Source organism: Varanus komodoensis, unplaced genomic scaffold (genome assembly GCF_004798865.1).
Source record: "Varanus komodoensis strain SLA01 unplaced genomic scaffold, ASM479886v1 scaffold19, whole genome shotgun sequence".
In the NCBI taxonomy this organism is placed as follows: domain Eukaryota; kingdom Metazoa; phylum Chordata; class Lepidosauria; order Squamata; family Varanidae; genus Varanus; species Varanus komodoensis.
The window spans coordinates 7,864,277-7,887,282 of NW_025335550.1; positions in this window are offsets into that span (position 1 = coordinate 7,864,277).

The window sequence follows — 23,006 nt, forward strand, 5'->3', positions numbered from 1 at the left end:
CTAGGGAATTTGCTGCCATGAGAAGTGGGGACGGGCACTGATCTGGATGGCTTTAAAAAGAGATTGGATGGACGAGAGGAGGCTACTAGCCATGAGCTCTTCCTGCCCTCTCACTTCATCCACATGGTGTATCTACAAGACAACTGATCTTTGCGCTAAGTTTCTTAGGGCTTCTACAGGTCAGCTGAGCAAGTGTCCACAGGATGGCACATGAAAAAGGACAATGGGTCTATATTGTAGGCCCTTGTAGGAAATGCAAATGCTTTCGCCATAACCACGGACACAGAGTTGCAGGATGCCGTATCACAATGCTGTCTAAGAATATCTTCCGGCAGCTAGCTAGCCATCTAAGCGATGCTTTCTTTGGAGCAGGCTAATCTGAGCTACTCTTCACTTAAGCAAACTGAACTGTCTGAAGTCTCCCCCTACTGGTTAACTAGGACCACATTCAGTTTAGTTAGCTCTAGTTAAGTTGGAAGCTAGCCACTGCTACGAATATACAGTTCTTTGCTTTTCCTCTTTTCCATTCAATTAAGGACTACTTTTGGGGCTTTAACTACTTTTTGGCTAGCTGATCTGTAGGGAAGCGAGGACGCAACATATGTGTGCTGATTAAAAATCTGGAAATATGAAAAAATAAGATATGAAATACCTTGCTAGCCATATGTACCAAACAAGTAACAAGAATTCCATGCTCATTTTCTTTCAGTGATACTGTGATCAGCAAAAAGCTACCTTTGAGAGTGGCCTTTGGATTAAGTTTTCAGGTTTCTGTGTTTACTTATCTGACTGTTCATGAACAGAAAGAATTTAAAAAATGTGTTTCTGACCAGCTGGTGTAGTAGGACTTCCAAAAGAAAAGAAACGTAGACATTGCAGGCCATTTTGTGATTGAAAACTTGTGCTGACTCATGCTTATTTAACAGAAAGTGTATCCACACGTGTTTGAACTTCTTGGGAATGCTCCTCGAAACAGCGAGTGCTAGGAACTTCATTTTTTAAAATGAAGTTTAAACCCGCTGCAAATGAATCAGAATTCAGTTATTTCTTACTTATTCAGTCACTCTGTGCCTACTTTCTAACGTTCCAGAAATCATTACAGAATATCAAGCACACACCTAAGCATTCATAATAATCCATGGATTATCAAAATATTGGGGTGAGACCCCATCGAGTTATGTGTGTAACATAAAACAGGAAAAGGAATTTTCTCAAGGAAAGGAGAACTTTTCCACCACATTACTCAAAACTGCAGAGACCACCTATTCCACACCACACACATGGAAGAAATACATAATAAAGCTTGTGCGAAACACCACAAAGGTAAATCATGATATCCACTTAGGGGAATTCACATAGCCCATGAAAGGATCGATTACACCATAGATTTTTATAGCCTCATGATTTTGGCAAAAAGAAAACACATTTTGATGGAACCAGAGATTAAAACGCAGTGGTTCTTGTGAAAAGTTGTGTGTGCACATATAATCCATGCTATTTGATGAAGTTGGTCATTCAAATTGCATTTTGTCCACAGCTACTCAGACAACCAGTACAGACACACAATGGGCAGGTTTGCGTGACACATCTGAGAGTTGTTTCTTGTGTCATCCAAACCATGTTGTGGTATTTCAGTGTGGTGCATTTGGTCCTTAGAAACCACAGTAAGAAGCAACAGTCAGTTTTATTTGCCATGCTTCAACATGGTTTCGTTGCTTGTCCAAATCCAGCATTGTGGTTTACACAATACAGTTGCCACAGAGTCCCCTGGAAAGAGCAGCTGCTGCAGGTGTGGTGGCTGATGGGACATGCACCAACAGTGGGAGGACTGAGTGATGGGGGTTGAAGTTCAGATCTTCATTTACATGTGGCTTCAAATAAGCTGTGACTCACCATCCTCAGCTCTGAACCCTCAAGAGAAAGGTGGATCTACAAAACCAACTAAGATTTAAAAGAGAATGACAACAATCAGAAGGCCTTTCTTTCTTTCCTCCCGAAAAGACACGAATGCCAAAGGGATGGAGATACAAGCATTCACCTCCAACTCAGCAAGGACTGTATTCTTTTCAAAGCAATCAGAGCAAGGGAAACATGATAAGACCACTGTTAACAGAAGTTTGTATCATCCATTGGAAGTGTCAGAAAGGTTCACACCTATTGAGACATGATTTTCCAGCTTTGTCCCTAAACAGCCCTTATAAATGCACACCTATAGTCGGCAAAGTCTTTACATGCCCTGAACATAGCTTTCTAGATTCAATGTAACCAAGCATTTGTTTCCCATCTGGTAGTTCAACACCTTGAAGTGGTCCGAATCACCAAGAAGTTGTAGTTGAGGAAGAGGTAAACATCCAGTTAGATGACAGGTGGATGTGATTTTTCCACTGGTATATTTTGTTCCTCTCCCATGACAGTTTCTTCCCCTTGCCCTCCGCTCTTTTGAGGGTTTTTGTGTTGCAAGTCACAACATGTGTACTGGATCACTCTTGTCTCTTCCAGAAGTTCTGTCACCTGACATGGGAGATGAAAGCAAGAGAAGGAAAAAAGAGAGAAAGTCACATTGGGAGTGGGGGGAAGCACTCATATGTAAAACCAATTCACTTATCTCTACTCTCTTACGGCCAACCATGGGCAAAGAAGCAAAGAGCAATGGAGAAAATTTCCAGATTAATTCTCTTGGCAAAGGGGAGCCTACGCTAGAGGAAGGGAAAGCAGTCCAAAATCCACCTCTGACCAACAGCTTTGGCCTTGCTGTACAACATTCTCCAGTAACGTAGGCACCAGTCCTTGTTCTGAGTGGTAATGAATGTACATAGTGTGATGCGCGCCAAGACTGGAGCACCGGAAGATTAGAAAGTGAAGGTTGGCCTGGGACATGTCAATATGGATCTGCAATGATCAAAGGTACTTGTCCCTCGTGGGTTGGAGATCGGGAAAGGCTGGAGGAAAAGCAGGGAAGGAATGTGAAGTGCTTCTTAATGTGCTTTCTCTGTATTCTCTGTTTAAATGGAAGAGCTTACCCCACCCTTTCCTCCATAGGGGTCCCCCAGTAAATATTTTAAGATTTTTGTTTGAGGGATGCAATTTAATGAAAGAAAAATAATCAAAAATAAACCTGCCTCCTTTTGTGTGAAGTTGTAATGACCATAGTTATGCGTGGAGCAGAAGAGACCAACAAATCCTGAGAGTGAAACCAATATGTTTAATTTATTTGTATGTACGTATCTGTGTATTTGTTGTTTCAGCATCACCCTTACCATATCCTGGGGCTACATTTTAAAAATCAAAGAAAGGGAAATGGAGAAAAAAATGAGCAAGAGAGAGGGAAGAATGAAGTACATACTGGAAGCTTATACATGCACATTCTCAAACACTTGAAACAGGGGTTGGCAAGCAGCAGCCCAAGGTTGACAAACAGCGCTTGGTCTACTTTTGGAAGCGTTCTGAAAGTAACCAGTTTATGTTTCTGGCAAGAGTGATCCACTCCTTCCTTCTCCAGAAATCCACTGAGCAGAGAAGTGGAGAGAGATCGTACCTGTGCAACGTATTCTGACTAATTTCCTGGCGTTCCGTCCTTTCATCACCACAAGCACATTCTTGTGCTTCACATTCTTCCACATGCTTAAATTTTATGTATTCTTCAGCCTCTTTCAACTTCCTTTCCGCAAAATCCCTCATTCTATAAGGATCTTCTGTGCATATCAGCCCTTTGGCAACTGCTTGGCACATTAAAGAAGGTTTAACGATTTTCAAGGATCGCTTACTTTGGTTTCAGTTCACCTCTCCATGTGAACAGTTTCATCATTTATATGACCACCCTAATTCAATGCTTGCAGTATTTCCAGCCCCTTCAGCCTGATTGTGTCTTCAGCTGTCTTTCCACAATTCGCAAGGAAGCGGTGTGGCTAGAAGTTCACTACAATTATTCATTTAATGGCTGCTAGGCAAGAAATGGAACCAGGGGAGGAATCCAAGCCAAGAGTACAGAGTAGCAGGTCAGCAGTTGGCTAATCACCTTGCAAGGCAGGTGACCTATTCTGTGGACCTCGGCTGGTGTAAATCAGAGCTGTTCGGTTGATTTATAGAGGCTGAAAGTTTGGCCATTTGACTCCTATGGATCAGTGCCAAGTTATAATGATCTGTAAATGTGGCTACAAATGGGACTCCATAGAGACGTTTCCACCTTTGAAGTCCATCCAGACCCGTATTCTTCATATGGGGGAGAGCAGCAACCATCCTAAACTTGGTTCCAGACTGAGCTGGGGTGGGTCACCGTTTTATGGCAAGTATCGCATTTCTATTTGGGCATTCTCTTGAGGACAGTGGATGTAGTTGTGGGCAGGCCAGAAATGAGTGCTGGGCAGAACCAGAGGCCCAGATAGATGGACTATCCCTCTTCAATTTCTGTCAACCCTTTCTTTCCCTTTCTGTCTTCCTTCCCAGGCAGCCAGGGGAGTGCCAGGTTGCTTTTGCCAAAGGAATGAAATAATGGCATGCAGCTTATTCTTTTAAGGTAGCCTGAAAGCAGAACATGCTCCGGGGAAGTGGCAGGTTGCCCAGTCCTGGTATATAGAGGAATTGTGGAGAGTGAGTGATCTCGAAAGAGGAGAATTCTAGTAATTCGAATGAACAATATTTAGGAAGATAACACCTGAGGTTGAATTTTGGGACCATGATTCGGAACTGGTACCAGATTTTTCACGTCAAGCAGGCAATGTGGGAACAGCTTCTGGATGTGAGATTTTCTTGAAATGTTCTAATTCAGTTGATGGATTCATTGAATTCATTCATGGATGGCAGGGCCTACTGCTAAAGGAAACCACCATTAAAACAGCAAAATGAAAACAAAGATCACATGGATTGTCTTTGCTGTAGCTACTGTCCTCTCTCTGACCTGTGGACCTTTTGCTGATGGAATGACACAATCCTTGTACAGTGCATTTTCTTCCCTGGGATCATACATGCCATGGTTCTGTGAAACCCAGTGGCTTCTAGAGGTGGAAAAACAAACACGGAAGACCCCACATTCACTGTTTGGCAAATCGAGTCAATCCTTCTCCTAATGTGGAACAGTTGTTGCTTTCTAGGTCAGCCATCTTGCTCAGGGTAAACATTTCAGATGGACCAGTTGTCTATAAGCAGAGTGTAGATTTAATGAGCTGACCCCTGAGGAAAGGTGGGCTGGAGATACCAAAGGGGTGATTGTCCCACCCGTTTCCCTGAATGACTCCATTGAGCTGCCCCATGAGAGAATAACTTGCGGAGTCAGAAGGCTATTGCCACAAACACAGCACACACACACACAGAATGTCTCTCCTATCAGCTTGTAGCCAATCCATTGGCATGCCACCCAGCCTTCTAACACGAATCCCATGGAGTTCCCAGAGCCAGTTCTAGCTCCTTCTGGAGGGCCACTTCCAAAGCTCCCCAGAGGTAGATTAAGTTGATCCTTACCGGCTCAAAAGTGGGAAGAAAATTGACACCCTTAGTAGCCCATGGTAGTTTGATCTCGCACTGGTCCAATAACCCTGGAGGGAGCCACTTCAAGGGGTGCACACTTTCACAGGCCACTCCAGGACCCACGTAATTAGCACGGGTAAAGTTTCCTATGAATCCCAGCTGCCATGGCACTGCTCTCATACTCTACACTCCCGTTACATTGCACTGTTCTTGGTTCGGTAAGTCTGGAGGAGAGAACTTGACCAACAGCTGAATACTTAATCCTTGGTGGCATGAGGTCCTTAATTATAGTTTCGTGGTCTAATTTCCTTAGAGAAGAGAAAGCAAAGAAATCCTCTGAGTGGCCGAAGTTGCTACATCTTCTAGAGAGAATAAACCCTTAGTAACCTCTTATTACTATATACTAATAAGGCATATACTAATTAAGGCAAATGCCTACTCCTGGGATGGATATTCCCACTAATTGGCACATGAAGGGCATATTGGCTGGCAGTGGGGTCGGCACATTCCCCAACTCAGGCTAGTTGAATTGACACTTAGGATTCTGACCAGTCTAGAGAAGACTCTTTGGGAAGAGAAGGATCACACTTCCTTTGCACTCCTCCCTCACATGGAAGACATAGGGAAATCAGTTACAGGGAATACTAACCTGAGGGACCGCAGAAACCCCTTTGTAGTTCCCAAGTCTCCTGACTTGTGCCACAACTCTTGTGGGAATAAACAAGGTGGGATGCTCAGAGTCAATGGACTGCCCATCTGGTCACCTTAATGCAGGGTTTACTCAGGGGAAAAGACCAAGGGTCTACTCTCAGTGAGAAAGACGAAACAGTAACTAGTGAGGTAACAGATCTAGCTTCAACTGCGAAACAAGGGTCTGCAAGTAGAAAGTTTCAGTCTTTGACCAGACCTTTCCTGGGTTAGCAGCTTACATGGATCTTTCCACTTGTATTATGTGCTGAAGATTCCAAACTACTCAATGTGACCCAAAGTTCTTGACCTACAACCTGCTTATCCTGGCCCTGCAACATTGTCTGGGGGACCAAACAGGGTTTTGGGTTACAAGATCATGGCTGCTACCTCTTGCTGCCATCACCCCTTCCCCTCCTCCTCCTCCTTTTCCTGCTCCTCCACCTTCGAACCAGTCCAGTTATTATACTGGCTAAAAACCCCAATCCCCCTCCCCATTAAACCACAGGTATCAGCAGTTTCTCAAAACTAAAACATTCATGGGAGCCACCAAGCTACAACAGTCGATGATTGGAGTTTTGATGTTTACTTTGCTGGTGTTGCGGAGGGAAGCTTTTCTTGTTTCTGCTCCCCCCTCCCCATTTTTGCCTTAAGCAAGGAACAGATTCGAGCCATCTCGATCTGCTGGGACCCGCTGCTTGGCTAAGCTGACACGGCTTTTACATTATTATTTTTTAAAGGAAGCTGCAGTTGAAGTTTATGCTACAGGGCTAGGTGACTTCATTCATACCCTCAGCAAAGCAACTTTTTTTTTATCTATACCTTGGATATAAAAGGAATTATTTTGTTCCCTTTTTGTTTTACAACCTTATTTCAAAGCTGGCAGAAAGCAGGAGAGAGTCACCTCCATTGATTGAGTCCTCAATGCATCGCAGCTTAGCAGTGCTATTATTTTCTGCCAGAGAAGTCAATACACCTCCTTAAAGAGACACCAGCCATATTAGCTTTAGTGACTGGCCATGCAGAGATTTCTTTCAGGTTGACTTAAATGTCAGATACCATCAATTCCAAATGTTCAAACGGGGCTGCAGCCTGAGCATCTTGCATTGCGCAAGGGTGAAAGGGTCGCCGTTATGCAGAACCATGAAAAGGAGCCAGTTTGCTGTACAGCAGAGACACACGATGCCAGAGAGAGACCGAAACAGTGAGTGCCGACGTACCGGAGTGTGTCTTGATGAAAAAGCAAGCAGGACCAGCAGATCGTGAAACTTGTAGCCAACGCCATCAACTTCCTGTTGGAATGCCTTTCATTTCCCTCTTTTATTTATTTTTATTTTTCATTTTAAAGGAAGTTTGCTTTCCAAGTTCAAAACCCTGTGTGTGTCTTTGAGGATAAGAAAAATGAACTATTGATCAGGCAATTGACAAATGCAATAGAAATTTTATATGGCTCAAGAGAGACCTCTGAATAATTTAGAAGTGTGCCAAATATGAGTGACGGCCAACTGCGGGGGGTATTGATTACTTTAAAAAACTGAGAAAGGCCCCGTGCTGTGGGCTCAAGAGCATAAAGAGGAGAGGCAACAAACAGCAAGGAAAAGCCGGAGCAAAGCCATTAAGGACGTCGTGTTACCAGACACAGCCAGACACGGAAGTCGGAGAGACAGTCAGGTCTTTCCTTCCCAATCAATAATACCATGTCAAAACATAAAATGCAAGCTTTTGCTCTTAACTAAAATGTGTCTTAAGATTTTTAAAAGCATTGATTCAAGATGGATCAATGGAAATCCAGGCATATATATATATATATATATATATATATATATGCGCCTGGGCAAAAAGAGAGGAGGTAATAACTTGGTACATAATTGTGCAGCCAAAAAGCTTTTCCAAGACCTCATTATAAATGTCCTGTGGATATTAACAATCTCCTTCTCCTTCATCTCTGTCTTCTCTTTCCCCTTCCCCTTCCCCTTCCCCTTCCCCTTCCCCTTCCCCTTCCCCTTCCTCTTCCTCAGCAGGTAAGCTTAACCGTGCAGAAGCCAAGGAGCTCTGCAGTGCTTCAGACAGGATGCCACAAATATAAATGTCAGCTTAGAAGAAGAGGGAGGAGCTAGGTGAGTTTTGGAGAAGAAGTGCGTGAATCTTGAATCAGGATATTGGATCTTAGGCCTGGCTCTGCAGGGATTCAAGCTGGCCCCCAGAGACTTCCCAGAAAGCCAAACCCCCTTTCTCCAACCATAAATACACTAGCTGTCAGTCTGGCTTCCTTGCAAAAGGAAAGAAAGTGGGATGTAAATGTAATGTAACAATGTAATAATAATCATTACAAGGGCTTTATCTTTTAAAGATATCAGTTATCTGATTATCCTTGTTTCTTTTTTAATCTTCAGCTGTTGAAAAATCAAGGATGACCTGTGCTTTTCCTGGTAAGCAATACAACTTCAAAACTCGCCACGAAGGCAGTTTTAGGAAATAATACAGAAAGCCTTCCTTCTGCTCCAGTTTAGAAGCACCTTTTCTGAACAATAGTACTAATTTTTACCAGCCTAAGGATTTGCATGGCCTTGAAACTCCCATACAAAGAGGCACTAAATCTTCGCCATCAATAAAAGATATTCCCATTTGCAAACTCCCGCTGTTCCCCTCGTTGTTTGGTGAAAAACTGAAAAGGCTCACAAAAAATAATTATTCTGCTGCACATGGGTTTTCATTGTTGATAGGAATCTGAACAGCCTCTCCCAAAGAGACATCTAAGAAAAACCTTGTCATTACATCCTTTGACCTGGGTAATTAGGCATAAAACCAGGAGCACCTGCTTCCCAATTGGTGAAATGTGAAGCATAAAAGGTTTCCCCCATCTCTCATCTACGAGGGGGTGAAACAGCTTAGAGATGCAATACCAAGATGCAAGAAAGCAAAGGAAGTGGGTCACACCTTTGGCCATGTCACTGTCCAGCAGTTGTGTTTAGTGAGTCCTTTCCTTTGCACATTTCTCTGATATTGAGTGGCACAGAAATTACCTTTCTGTCAGGATCACTTCATTTTCTGGAGTGGGGGTAGGTCTTTGAACCAAGCCTCAGACTTTAGGAGGGGTGGACTTATGCGTAGTCACAGCCTCTCTTCACAGCCCTTGAAATAAGGATGGGGAGAAATTGGTTCAGTTGGTATCAATGCACACTTGTATTTTCAAACCAATGTGCAAACTGGAAGTCCATTGTTGTCTGAGATCTGGAATGGAGTTCTCCAATCAAAACATGCACATGAAAGGTGGAAAATGCTCACAAACATGCATTGAGATGAAACCTGCCTGCAAAAATGTGAGGATCATCCAAACCTGAGTACAAAATTATTGAAAGAAATGTGTATAAAATGCCTACTAATGTCATGCAAACTTTAAAAACATAAATGGCCAACACTCCGATTGAATTGTGCTTAAGATTTGAAAACTGAAAGTAAAACTGACAGATTCATCCCATGCTAATAGAGAGTCTTTCTGCTTTGGATTGTGTGCTTGTTTCTCCCATGTTAGATAAATCAGTACTTTATTTCAAGGCATCCTCTATTTGAAGGATTGTCCAGTCCAAGTGCAATTTAAGGAACTATGAGAAGGCCACCAAGAATGATAGTTCCAACGTTCAGTGGCGCAGTTTGTTTATGGTACATTTTACCTTGAATCTGTAAAGAACTGTCCATGGTGCTGAACTCTAGCCCTAAATGGAGCCAGTACCATGAATAAGTTAGGGGTGTGTGAGGACTCTGTCCAGGGGTTGGAATTTGGCTCCCCAGACTCAGGTCTGCTTTGCAGTAGTCCGGAGTGAGAGCTCCTTGTGAGCGCACCCAGTGTCCACACTCTGTGCAAACAGCACCCCTCTTGCACACCAAGGGTGACCGTTGTTGCAAGCCAAGTATCCTCCTCTGAGCAGTCAGAAGCCACAGACCATTTCCCTTGCAAGACATTCTTTATTGCTCCCAAGGTCAAATCACCCAGAATGGGTCTCCAAGCAAGCACAGAATGGTTTGCTGAGCCCAGCTCAAGTTTACCTCCAGGGACTCTCCTTATGAAGATGCTGGGGGACCATCCCTTCAGGAGAGACTATCTGAAAGCAACACATCTCCTCTCCATATGCTGATCATTTAGGACCGTTCACCTCTGCTAACACCTTGTCATGGGGTCAAGAGCTGGAGCCACCTGATCCCTGGCTGAGTCCCTTCCCACCAGGTCTACAACTTGGTTACTCCCAGGAACTACCTGCCCTGCTGAATCAGATAAGTGAGTCCACCTCTTCATTGCAGTGTCTCAGCACATCCCATCCTTCCCAGTTCCCCTTGAATCTGCTTCATGTTCTGAATCTGAACCTTCTGAACGGCACCCAGCCATGCGTGAGAATGAGGGGTCAAAGCAGCCGTCCTTCTCGGCCCCAGCTACTGTGGCTGCAACTCACGGTGAAGAAGACTGCTTATGAAGGGAAGAAGACCCCCAGAACCGCTGTGCAAACATCACCCCTCTTCTTCACCTGCTACAGCTGCCTTTTGCGTTGAAGGAACTGACGTGGGAGAAGGTTGCCAGCTGCACAGCCAACGGTCTGCCAATGTTCAAGGGCTTCATCTCAGTTTGGCTCTGTTTGGAAGGCCTCACTGGGCACGAGAGGATGCCCACAGATGCTCGGAGGGATGGGTTCTGATAGGATTTCCCCAGCCCTTTCAAATTTGGACCGTAAGTCAAGAGAGATACACCACCTCGTGGACATTAGCCACTGCTACCCAACACATGGAAGTTGCTTGCCCCCACCTCCTTCCTGGACAGTTGACTAAACCAGGTACACAACTCATATTGACTTAGTCTTCCCCTTTAAGGCGTGAGAGTACTGCATTTCTACGTTAATTATAGCATTATGTCTGAACTTGTATCACTCTCTGTCTATATGCATATACGCATTCTGTTCTCACACGGTTTTATCCTCTGCTGTGGATGTGATCCTGATCGCATTGTACTCTGCTTGCTTTGGATTTTGTTATTGATTGATCGATTGATCGATTGATTGCATTTTTATCTTGGCCCATAGTCCACTGGGCTTCCTGGGCAGATTACAATTTAGAACATGTAATAGCAATAAAATATTCAAATCAAATTATTATGGCTTTAATGTCTTGCACACCACCCAGAGAATGCTAATTAGTTCGGAAGCACTTTACAGAAATAAATGAAGATTTTATTTATTTGGATGTTTAGACAGAAAGGAAACTCCACAGCTCCCGGAGAGTTGGAGGGCTTCCTCTGTGCTGAAGTGCCCCAAAGCGACTGAAATGCTGTCCACATTCCTAGGAGGGAGGAATAGCCCAAAATCAAGGGCAATTCCTGTGCACTGAGGCACAACCCAGCCAAACCCTACTGCATCCCTGCAGTGGTCCCAGTGCTGGGAAGAAGATGGTTCAGACTGGTGCTTTTAACGTCTTTGTTGTCATGACTGGGATACATCATCTGCTTAGTGCCGCCATCAGTAGGCTTCCTGTGTCGTACGGTTTTTATATTTAATTATGTCTTTAAACACATAATCTCCCCAGTGGCTTGAACAATGGGCATCTGCTTTTCTAAGTACTCACGCTAATGACAGGGGTTGTAGCTGTTAGGTAATTTGAAATGCCTTTGGTTTTCCAGAATAGTCATACATTCGTTTCAGTAATAATACATGGTGTTTAGAAAGCTTCATTCTCAAAGTACTTAAACGAATTACAATTCATAATATCCCAGAGAGACAGGTACAATATCCTTCTGAAGCGGAGAGGAAGGAAACGGAGACTGGGTGGTGAAACAGCTTGACCATATCTGGTCGCGGAGCTGATGAAGACGCAGCCAATGCTGGGCTCTTTAGACCAGCATCCCCTACATACATTCGTTTCAGTAATAATACATGGTGTTTAGAAAGCTTCATTCTCAAAGTACTTAAACGAATTACAATTCATAATATCCCAGAGAGACAGGTACAATATCCTTCTGAAGCGGAGAGGAAGGAAACGGAGACTGGGTGGTGAAACAGCTTGACCATATCTGGTCGCGGAGCTGATGAAGACGCAGCCAATGCTGGGCTCTTTAGACCAGCATCCCCTAACTGGGTGAGCTCCAGCTGCATCAGACTACAAACCCTATCATCCACAGCTCAAGGCTGGCCACACAGGCTGGGAAGGCCGAGGTGTGTAGTTCAGGATAGCCAGAGGATGCCAGTTCAGGAAGGCTGCTATGTATTTAGATTGTGTGATTGTGCACATGTGGAGTTTGAAGGTAACCCAAAGAGCACCAGTGGAAGGTATCAGCAGGCACTGGCTGCAGAAATGCTGAAAAAAGGGGAATCCCTAATGGTGGGGGCCTTCCCTCTTCAATGAGCATGCTCAGTTGCCACAAAACATTGATTGGCTGTTTAATTAGTGGAAACAGGGAGGGGAAAAGGAATGGAGGATTTTTGGCGCAGGCATGGTTGGCTGGAACCCTGAAGCTGAGAAGCATCGTTAGGTCTACAAGACAATGCACAATTTTGACCTTGATCCATCAGGAGCAGAGAAACAGTGTGGTGCAGTGGAGAAAGCCTCAGAGTGGAATTTGGAGTTCCTATGCTGGCATCCCTGGATGCTGGTGCCAGCCATGGATATTCAACCTAACCTACTTCATGGGATTTTTGCAAGCATAAAATCGAGAAAGGCTGCAGTTTCTTTGCAAGAGGGAACAAAAGTGTGCCATGCATGTAATCCCAAGTAAACAGTGCTTGGATTTGGGGGATGGAGCTGACGCATTGACCCTGTGCTGCCCCCCTCTCCAAGAAAGCTACTGTTTTCGATGGCTACAGATAGGACCCAAACTTTGGCTAGAGACGGGTCTAGTAGATTTCATGGCCCCTCTGCCAGCTCCCCGCTGCCGGTAATTCAAACATTGCAGCAAAGATGTGCAACCAAGGAACACAGGACTGCCAGATGCTGCCAGAAGTAAAGCAAGAGAAGGAAGTGAGTTGTCACTGTGAAATATACAGCCTCGCTTGGCCGTCCTTTCTTACCACTCCAAAGCAAACCATGGACAGGTGTTGACAGCAGAGCAAATGGCAGGACATTTTAAACCACATTAACAGTGGCCGTGGAGCTTCAAGCCAAATGACAGCTTAAGTGCTTGAGATGCAAGACACATTAAATGCTGTTAAATGAGCCCACAACGGTTCTCCCTGGCAAGTTATCATATTTGGAAATTGACTAAGTGCCTGCGTAATAATCACAGACCAAGAGTATATGGGATGAGCAAATTTTGTGCTTTTGTGGTAAGTTTCATTACTATGTTTTGCAGCCATGGCAGAGAGAGAGCAAAGGAAAGGCAACGGAGAAGCAAAACAGGCTACAGTTGCTTATGCAGTCTCAAGATTACGAAACCTGCAATGCAGTGCAGTTGAAAGAAAGGAAACCAAACCAAAACAAAAACCCTTTTCTACAGAAAAGGACCTGAACTGTGATCTGCAGGGAATAACTGTTCATTCTGAAACAAAATCAGTACAAAGAAAACCCAACGAAATTTGGTTTTAAAGTAGATTTTAAAAATGAATTATATTTAAAACCAGACTTGACTTAAAAAACAGACTTCCAAAATAAATTGTAAAAGTTAAAAAAGCCAAACTCCTTCGCTCTCGAACAAAAAAGTAAAATGCAATCTGAAGAAAGGGAATTAAAAGCAACAGTCCATATATGAGTTTCACACCTACTTGCAAACAGTGGACCATTTTATATTCAGAACTGGTGGAGAGGTCACATGGTTTCACTCCCTGATTTGAGGAGCTTGAGCTCTTCTCTGAAACTGACCCTCTCTGAGTTGTCACTTTGCCAAAACTCAGTCAGGAATAGGCTTCTACAGATAACATAATAAGGAATGTAAGCAGAGTTAGATAAATTAATTTCAAGGTCAAACATGGTGACAATGGGAAATGGATGCATGGAGCAGGTAATAGAAGGGAATTCAAGTGCATACTGATAATGCTGTTAAAGGCAGATGTTACCCGATAATTGAATCTGAAATGTTACTGATGTTTTCGCCTGCCCTCTTCCATTAAAAGAATTGTAGGAGATGCAAAAATCAAAGATTATTCAAAGAATTAGGATATGAAAAGCATGTTAGATCACTAAACTCCAATTAGTTAAATTAAATTGTATACCATTCTCTACCTGTAGTGAAGCTTTATTGGTGGGTAATATCAGCACTCAAGCTAACACAATAATAAAATTAGGGAGTAACACTTTAATTGAATTGCACTTAAAAGGATCACGCTGACAAAAGCGATTGTATCTGGCTGTAATGCACACCTTTTCTCCCCCGTCTCTTCTCTCCTTCCCAACAATCATTAAAATCCAACAAAATGAAAGTCACAGAATTCTGACATCTTTCTGAAATAATCTGTGAACTGGGCCGAAACTGCAGCACATCTAATCAATTTAGAGAAGCTTCATTAGAGTCCAGCGGCTAAGGAAAATTTACTTTAAAAAAAAGGAAGGAAGGAAGAAAAGAGTAAGAGTAAATCAATTGTAAATCCAAAGAAATCATCATAAGCTGACAGGTAGCAGATAATGGTATCGATGCAACCCGGAAGTTTGCCTGTCCCCGACAGATCTTGTTGGTGCTACAAAATGCAATCAACCAACATAATTCCAGGATTGTTATTCATCAAAGGTGTCCGGATTGTCCCAAGGCCAGCGCTGTTTCCCAGCTCCTGTGCTTAATAAGGGCATCCTATGCTATGTTGGGTCTTGAATAGCTGACTGGACTGTATGAATACTTGCTTGTTAATTATATGGCCGGACCCTGTTCCCCTGATACCTGACTTGGGCGGACGCAGAACAAATGTTGTGTGACTAGGGGAGCAAAGCAGATATTATTGGACACCCGTGCAAAGTAGTCGTAAAAATAAAAATAAAAATGTTCCGTGGCAACACGGGTGTGTAAGGATTTTATTAAGGATTGCTTTGCAGCCAACATGTCTCGCCGTGCCGCCCGCCCTCGTTCCTCCACGGCTGTTTCCTCTTTTCAGTGGCAGCTGATACAAAGTGGCCTGCTTGGGATGCAATGCTTACACACAAGGCCATTTGAGTCGGGCAATTTAGCAGATTAATGAGACCAGCAAATAGGTATTTAAAACCCAGACGTATCTGTAGCACTCACTTTCAGTCTGTTTAGGCAGCCAGGGACGTGGCCAGTCACCTTTTCCAATATACTTTTCCCGCTCACATGATAAATCACGTTCACTCCGGTTTTCCCGGGTTTCTCCATGGCCTCTTGAGCTTGACTTGCTCCAGGCCTCAGAGGACCCTGAATGAAACATACGTACTTCTGCTGGAGCTTTTCACTCTGTTTAGGTAAGCGGCTCCTGCCACTGACCTGGGCTTGCCTCCTCCTGTTTTCCCCACTTTAAGAGCTGCACAGTCAGAACAAAGTTTTCCTTCTTCTTGCTGCATCTCCATGGTGCACCTGTTGATTTTCTGCCTGTCATGCTAATTCTTTAAGCAAACAACGCAAGCCAGCAGCAGTGAGAACCTTGTAATGGACACATGCATAAGAGAATAGCAACCCTGCTGGACGAGACCAATCATTGCAGTGTTCTACTCCTACACGGGCCAAAATGATTCCAATGGAAGTCCACGTGCCGGGCAGGCTTCTCCTCTGTTTTCCACAGCAACTGGGATGCTTCCATCTAGTCTGAAGTGCTTGATCCTGCCAAATCTTGGAAGCTAAGCAGGGTCAGCCCTGATTAGGATCTGGGAGACTTCATTGGGCAGGTGGTTGGACTTGATGGCCTTCTAGCCCCATTCCAACTACACAATTCTATGATTGTGGTTTCTGTGATTGTGGCCCAGGTTATAGATGCTGGAAAAATCAGCAGTAGATTCCAATGAATTTGAATATGATTCCACAGCAGACTGGCTTTTCCTGAGTCTCCTAGATTTCATGAACTTGCTTATCTTGTCCTTTTTAAATATAATTTATGCACATTTACTCATATAACATATGAAAAATGCTAAGAAAAATCCTGACCAAAAATGTGCATTTGCCCCATAGGCTATCACATGAAAATACACATTTTGCAGAAATTGGCACACTTTGGGAAGTGCAAATTTGTGCAAGTCCAAATTTGCACAAATGTATATGGATGTATGCATGCAAAATCTGTTCCTGTCAACCAGTGGATGATGAAAGGAAAAGCGATCTGCAAATGGATTGTATAGATGTATAGATTGTACAGAATGGTTTGTATAGTATCTGTACATCCTTACCCCTGATCCTTGGGGTAGTGTATGGATGATGTAAATCGGTGACCTGCAACTGCAGTGGGTTGGACTTGCTGGCTTTCTTGGCCCTTCCCAACTGTACTATTCCATGGTTCTATGAGCAGAGCTAGCATGGCTTAGTCTAATTTGCTTCAAAAGCTAACCACATTGGTGGTGACCACCATATCTTGTAGAAGCAACATTTATAGATTTAAACCCAGTCATGGTCCAGGCACAGGGCACTTTCTGTGTCCCCCACTCTCTGAACTTCAACTAGCAGATCGGGTCCTTTCCAAGGTGTCAGGAGTTCGTGGGACTTTATGCAGCTCGCCCTTGAGGTCAAACACTGCCAGGTGGGAGCAAGTTTAGTGGTGTACCTTCTGACCCGCCCAAGACCCAGTGACCAAATTAGGGACAAAGGAGAACGCCATGTTTCCAGCATCACCTCAACCTTGCTTGAGCACTCCATGAGATGTTGCTTGTTCTTTGGGTTGAAAATAGACATTAGGAGCATCGTGCTGCATTAAAAATGCCTTTCACAGTTTTGGGGCCCATTCTCCTTCAGTCAGATAGAAGGGAATTGCTTTCAAAATGGAGAAGACAAATTAAGGGACATTCTCATGAGTCAACTTCTGTGTTCTCATGCTTATCTTTCTTAGGAGGTGACTGGGGGGGGGTGTGTGAATGTCCCGTCTTTTGTTGTACAGCACTTCCATGGCAACTTGTGAATTCTGTGGTTTCCCACACTTAAAGCTCATGGAAAGACATCATCAGGTAACTTCGCACATATGGTTTTTCACATGTGGAAGGGTGGGCATCTGGGAAGACTGGAAAGCATAAGGTCATGATTAATTGAAGGAAAAAACAGAAACACTGTGCTCTTAGCCTCCTCCATATTTCTCCACGCTCACACACACACACACACACTGCCCTGGAATGAGATTAGATATGGGGAATTGTGAAGGAGCCAAAATGGTGGCCAGGCTGCCAACGCATTGACTGCTGTTTCCTCTTGTGGCGGCAGTGGAAACAACCAACCAAGAGCACCAACGCCAAACCTTCCCAGGCCTTCCATGCATCTTCCCCGCTCCCGCGAGTGAGTCTGAGACCTTCTTCTCCTTGTGCTGTTCCTCTCCCTGCAACATTTCTCTGCCCACAGAGAGGAGGGGAGAATTTTGAGAGGCCATCTGCATGCAGACAGCTATAAAAACAAACCAGCGGAAAACCTTGCAGCTGCCTGCAGAACTGATTCCTCCACATGTTAAGGAATGTGGGAAGCCGTTCAGGAGGCCAGGTGACACTTGCGGCCTGTGGATCCTAGCAAAGCTGCCCCCATTCACATGCTACCCACGCTGTAGTTGGCGGGGATAAGTGGGATTATCAAGGTTTCCATGAGTCAATAAAATCCTTAAGGAGCAAGATGCATTCCTCCCATTCCTGGTAGCCATTGGAATTTACTGAGTGAAGCTGAAGGAATCCAGTAAAGCTGCAGGCTCACCAGTGTGAGGAGCATAACTCACACAGATGTGAATGTTCAAGTCCTTGCGATGGAGGGATCTCAAGAGACCTGCACTGGCGGGTAAAAAGTCAGCCAAAGAAAGAGCAAATTTTGGGTTGTGCAGGATGGCAGTGTCTCCTCTTGCTTTCATGAAAGGACCAAGCCTTGTGGGGCTGTCTGAATGGAAGAGACATTGCAAGGTGCTGGAACGCCGCGTTAAAAATAAATGTCTTCAGATCCTGTTGGAAGGAGTTGCTCAAGCCAAAGAACTGTTCTTGTGAGTTCTAAATTTTGGAGGACCCCTGGAAAAGTAAACTGGATGGGCTGTGACCCTCAGAAATCCTGTTTCTCACTACCGTTGCCACCAGTTGATCTATGTCCTCCTCTTCCTTTTCATCATGGCTATTGGTTGTTTGCTTGCTGGCAGAGGGTCAGGAGAACATGGCCAGCCACATCTCCTGCTTCCCCTTCTCACCACTGCCATGGTCTGGACCAGAGCAAAAGGCAGGTGAAAAAGCCCCTTGCAATGGTGAAAGAGGAGCACAAATCTGGGAGGCTTTCTGGAGGAGAGCCCTTTGTTGGACCTCTGATGTCAGCCTTAGTAGTGAATTTCTTAAAGAAAAACAAGAGAAAGGGGGAACCAGGAGATTCTGGGATCCCAGCAAGACGTGAAGAGAGATCTCAAACATGGAAGGGTTGGAATCAAAGCTCGAGTGTGCCAAAGCCTCTGCCCCACTGGGTAAGGGGAAACCCATCTCCCAGGGCTTCTGTGAGGATAAAATGGAGGAGGAGGAGGAGAGAAAGAGCTGCCATGGGTCCTTTGGAGGGAAAAAGCAGGATATAGATATAATAAATAAATAGCCAGCCCCTAGAACCCCTCCCTTTTTGCTGCCCCGCCTGTTCACATGCCCTTCCTGAGCAGTGGCAAGTGGTAGTGGAAGCATTTGTCTCATCCACCGTCCTCCTTGCTCTCAAGAGCAGGGGTGCAGAAGTGCAGACTGGAGGGCCAGAGACACCTCTCCTGTGGCTCTAATCCAGCTCTCCAGGGTTTCCCAGCTGTTCACACCCCTTGCTTTACCCTCATCTCCATTCATCCATCCATCCATCCTTTGGTGGCTTCACAGCTTTTATGCATTATACCCCATAGGCTACAGCTTACTTACAGCCCATTCAAGCTAAAATATTCTGGTTTTTGCTGGAGGAGGGGGTCCCACCCTTTAAGCCCCACTCACCACTAGAATATGGCCCCCAAAGTGTCTCTAAATTAGAATTTGGCCCTCAGGTTGGGAGAGGTTTGTAGAGGATGGTGCAGGCTGGACTAGAGGGAGAGAGAAACCAATGGGCAGCAGCGATTCTTGTTCCAAAAAAAGGAAAACCAGTCTTGGAAATAGTATCCTAGAACAATCTCTGACCAGAGGATGCTTGCTAAGCCGACATATCTGTCTGAGACAGCATTTTCCCCTGTTTGGAGATGCTGCATTGGCATCATGTTTTGGCATGTAAGAGAGAATAACTGCCTATTAAGTATTGTGTAATTTGTGTTTTCTTCCTTACTGCATTTGTTTAGAGTGGTTGAATATATGTTTTTATTTCAAGTATTTTTACCCTGCTCAGCAACTGGAAAGGGTGCTACTAGATCAAGTGGCTTACAATTGAAAAGGCACAAGACGAAAGGAAGGATGGGTGGCACTGGAAGGAGCGAACTTGGGTGCCAGTTTGTAAAGTCCCTTAGTCCATGCATATTTTGAATAGAAATGGTTCACGGGTAGGGAAGCCAACCAAGTTGGCCACATTTCCCCTCATTTCATCTGCTGTAGCTTGTCACAAAACTGTATCCATCACACCTTTACATCCAAAAAGTGCTGACAAAGGGGCAGAAGAACCTCGAAGCAGGATGCCTCTGGCTTCTTTCTCCAATGGGTCGGAACATCCAGTTCTTCACTTTGGACCTATTTCTGTGAGAAAGTATGATAAGCATCTTTGCCCAGAATATTGTAGCAGTAACTTTGAGTTAAAGCACCACTAAACCTATGGAAGGTTATGACTTGGATGACTTCTGAATTCCAGGAGAGAGTTAAAAATGCCAAGGATTTATTGCTCATTGATCATCCACTCAACCCGATCAGGAGTCAAGATTTAGTGCTGCTAGATTCATAACTTTTCCTGGGTTTCTTTAAACAATTGTCTACATGGCACCAAAGTGGTTTGATCCATTTGATGGTCTTGAAGAGCACTTAGTCTTAGGCTGAGGAGGAGGAGGAAGGGACCACATGGCGCATCCCAGTTGCACCCTGTAACCCTGAAGCATCAATTACATTGCCGTGCACGCCAGGCATCCTACCTGGGGAAATTGAGCAGAATAGCTGGCTCTGCTCTTCTCCAACCACGTGTTTTCCACCAGCACATTATCTGCATGCGTAACAGCATTTGCTTTTTAATTCTGCTTTTATAACTGATCATCCTTTCTTGGCACACTTTCTTTGCTCCTTTGAATGCTTAGAAGAACGTGGAAGGAAAGCTGCAGCGACTGGTCCAAGTAGCTCAGTACTGATCCCCCCCAGGAATGGGCAGCCTCCAGAGTGCAGCCACCTCTCCCTTTTTTTTTTAATTAAAATTTTAAACTAACACTAAAAACATCAAACATCACATACATCGGATTTACTGGGTCAACCCCCTACGACATATTTTTTAAACATTCTAAAGTCAAATTCAAATCATTTTATAATAATTTGAAAACATCTCTAAGTTTACGCCAAGTCTCGTTTCTCCAGCCAGTTACAGAAAGAATCCCAAGTTCGATAGAAGTCAGTATCCTCTTTCTCCTTCAATGATAAAGTCAATCTATCCATTTCTGCGCAGCCCAAGATCTTTCTTACAATCAATCCATCGGTGGGCAGCTCCTCACTTTTCCAATATTGAGCAAATGCAATCCTCGCCGCTGTGATTAGGTGCAGCATTAGGTACATTTCCTGTCTGTTAACGTCTTCCGGTATGATGCCTAACAAGAAAACTTCAGGCTTAAAAGCACAGGGTTTTTGTAATATTTCCTCCATACATCTATGTATTTTAATCCAATACTTTTTTGCATCATGGGACTGGGACTCAGACGACCTGGCTTCGAGTCCCAGCTCGGCCATGGAGCCAACTGGGTGACGTTGGGCCACTCACAGACTCTCAGCCCAACCTACCTCACAGGGTTGTTGTTGTGGGGATAAGATGGAGGAGGAGATGTAAGCTGCCTTGAGCCCTTTGTAGGAAAAAGGCAGGATATAAATTGAAAAAAAAATAAAATATGATAAAAACATGCCCACTCCATCTCTCCCTTAAGCCCCTGCCCTCCCAGGAAAGGCTGCCGCATCAGGGGAGAGGAAGCATCCCGCATCACTATGCAAAAGGATGCAGAAAAGCTGGTCCATCAGTGCCATTCAGACAACATGGCAAGGTAGTTTGCAACACTAACACCCAGGGAGGCATTAACACGGGGGAATTTTGGCAGCGTTCCGATCTGTCATTTGCATCAACCTGAATGGTGGCGGGAGACAGAAATTCCAAAATAGCATCCCGGACACGCCCCTACACTAACTTTCACCAGACCAGTTGACCCCTATGGAAGAGGAGCTGTTCAAAATCCTGACAAGGTACATTCTGAATCTGGGAACACAAAGGCTACTGGGAGCCTTAAATCAGTGCTCTCAGTCATGCATCTTTTTGTTTCCCCTAATGGGGAGAATAACAACAACCTTCATATAATGAAGGCAAACTCCCCCTCTCCCAGCATTTATTTATTTTCTATGCCATCTATCTTTCCACAGAAAATCTCTACATGGTTTACATCAATAAAAATTGAAGGAATTTACAGTACTTGCTTGATTAAAATACAATTAAATTTCATATACATGAATATAAAAATTAAAATACTGGTTAAATTAAAAGGTCTAAGTCTGGTGCTGGAAAGAAGAGAGCCGGTGCCAGCCAAACCTCTCTGGGGAGTATATTCCAGAGTCAAGGTGCCACTGCTGAGAAAGTCCTTCGCCTTGTATCTCCTCGTAGCGTCTCCTAGTATCTCCTTCTCCCATCTACCTGTCACATCTTTAACCTGCTCTTCAACTAAAAATGGAAAAGCAGCTTCCATATTAAGTACCATGACAAGGCCTTCCCTTTCGTTAGGCTTATGATCCAAAAAGCAAGAAAGAAAGAAAGTTGTGGAGTAAAGAAAGGAAAGAACCAGGAGCCAGTTTTAAAGTTCTACTTACAGTAACTGAAAAGGTATTTCCCTGCTGCTTCCCTTCCCTCCCTCGGTTGCCGCCTGATGGAATGGCTGCTCTTAGATGGCAGGCAATGAACTGGCCTGCAAACTGCCTCGTGCCGGTGGTCCATCTAGCCTGGCCCTGTTGACACCAATGTGCAGCGCTTGATTCCAAGCAGAGTGTTAGTCCAGCTCTACCTGGAGAAGCCGGGGATCAAACCTAGGACCACTGGATGTGATGCCTCTCTGAAGACCTCTGCAAAGTTTGTACTGCCCCAGTCTCCAGGATTAACTTTCATGCAAAGGCAGGTTATGCGTAAAAAGCTGGAAAAATATAACTAAACTTCGGTGAAACTGCAATGAAAACAAGCAGAAGGAATGGAAAACTGGCCCAATGCAACTGCCTGTATAAAGTCAAGGAATGGAAGGTGATCCAAGCACTCATATTCCAGTGCCAGTCTGCAGACAAGACCAGGTGATTTGGAAGTCCCCAAACCCCTGAGAATTTTGGAGGGAGAGAGCTAAGCATTCATACTCCAAATAATATTCAGTCCAAATAAAAATAAATGGAAATTGCTTCTGAGGGGCCAGCAAGCGATTGCAAGAGGATTTGCTTCTCATTTTTTAAGGATCAGCAAGGAGCTCATCCATAGTGCTGATTAAATACCTGAATAGAAGTAGAGCCACTGAACTGCCATTTCTGCATTTAGCCTCTGCTGTCTGTCAACAGCTGATGGATTCCTGTCTGTTTGCTGTAACAAGAGCTGCGTGCAGATGGCCCACTGAAGTTCTCCATCCTATTTATGGGCAGGGAAATTTGGAGGGCAGTTT